Source organism: Oncorhynchus clarkii, chromosome 1, assembly GCF_045791955.1.
Source record: "Oncorhynchus clarkii lewisi isolate Uvic-CL-2024 chromosome 1, UVic_Ocla_1.0, whole genome shotgun sequence".
Lineage (NCBI taxonomy): Eukaryota > Metazoa > Chordata > Actinopteri > Salmoniformes > Salmonidae > Oncorhynchus > Oncorhynchus clarkii.
The window spans coordinates 21,338,170-21,339,924 of record NC_092147.1 but is presented as its reverse complement, the minus strand read 5'-3'; positions in this window follow the sequence as shown (position 1 = coordinate 21,339,924).

Sequence of the window (1,755 nt, the reverse complement as noted above, 5' to 3'; positions counted from 1 at the left end):
TCGATGATAAATTAACAGTGTTAACTGTTAACTCCTCCCACATTGATTATTTGCAACGCAGGACAAGCTAGTAATATCATCAACCATATGTAGTTAACTAGTGATTATGTTAAGATGTATTGTTTTTTTAATACGATAAGTTTAATGCTAGCTAGCAACTTACTTTGGCTCCTTAGTGCACTCGTTTAGATGGTCAGCCTGCCACGCAGTCTCCTCGTGGAGTGCAATGTAATCGGCATCCAAAACTGCCGATTAATAGGGCGACCTCTACTCTTTACCTACGTGTACTGGCTTTGGCCCAACCCATCGGTTTCTGGACCAACCAGACCCCCTGAGTGTGTTCAGATTCAGTGACAGGTTGGGGAGTTACTCAGATCCAGACTCACTGCCAGAGAAGAAACTAGTGTCTGTGTGCATGTAGTAGCATTTGGCCGGAGCAAGGAGTCTAAGTATCCTTTATGTTGAGTAAGTCTAAGTATCCTTTAACGCTGAGTGGAAATCTTATGCTAGAGTGAATCACAGACCATAACCACAGGAGGCACTTATATGCAAGACATCCTGCAACTTAGAAAATTGTGTGTGAGTCCCACTCAAAGCAAGGCCTACTGTGTGTTCGAAGAATGTTCCAACATAAGGGCGTGCTAAACTATAGTTTAACGTTGTAGATCAGTTACCAAAACAAATCCATCTACCATCTTTACCTCTGCAAAAGTCCCGCTATTCCCTGCAGCTGCGTCCAGTTTTGGCGAGAGTGAAACCTCCTTGTTAGCTAGTTTGTTAATTAACATTTCAAACAGGTTGCCTGGGTCCAATAAGAAACTAAGGCATTATAACTTGAACTGTAAGGAGTCGTATACCAGTTAACGTTAATACTATAGCGAATTGGTTAGGTTACTAACGTTAGCTCATCTGATGTTGTGCTGTCTGACTTTATTAGCCAGCTAATTTTCACACACTCATATTTGATCAGTTAAGTTGGCTAATATTGCTCAACATTTCTCTGGCTAGCTAACGGATAATTCGATCCAGCTAGCAAGATACTTAATTAACAATGCTAACAATACTTGTTCCACCACACGTTCTCCCTCACCTAAAACTTTCTATTTGCCAGTTGTTTTTACACTTCATCACCTTCTCACCAACCTCTTCGTTATCGTTCAGGGGCCTGTAAGCTGGCAAACTAACGGCTTTCCGCTGTCTTTCCAGAGTGCACGCTGATACTGTAACTAGCAAATTGCCTGTCTCTTATCTCTTCGTGCTGCATTCTGTTTATGTGAACGATTGGCTGAGCCTTGGGAACAGCCAGTATTGCTCCAAACGCGCATCACTCGTTCGCTTACAGCCAGTAGTGATTCAAAGCCTCTTCCCCCAAAACTTTTCTCATCGGATCTACACGAATCACATAGGTCACCGAATAATTTTATTAAAAACGGCACATTTCGCCGAAAGGTGACTAGTTTGCATCCCTGCAGTCCAGCTCCAAAACGTAAGAAATCACTTTTCACTCAGTGTTAACTCCTCCCACATAATCGAATCCCTTCCTTGTTTTTTCACGCGTTCCACCCTCCTCTATCTGCGGAAAATGGGAGTTTCTCGACGCGGCAATGTTTTTTTTTTACCGCAAAGGAGTGGACAGTATGCAGTGTACAGTACCAAATCACAAGACTGAACTCGCTAGAAGTAGGTCTAATTGGCGTAATTCATAGCCAATAGAGCGCCACCAGTATGTTTGATTGACAGGTAGATACTTCAGTT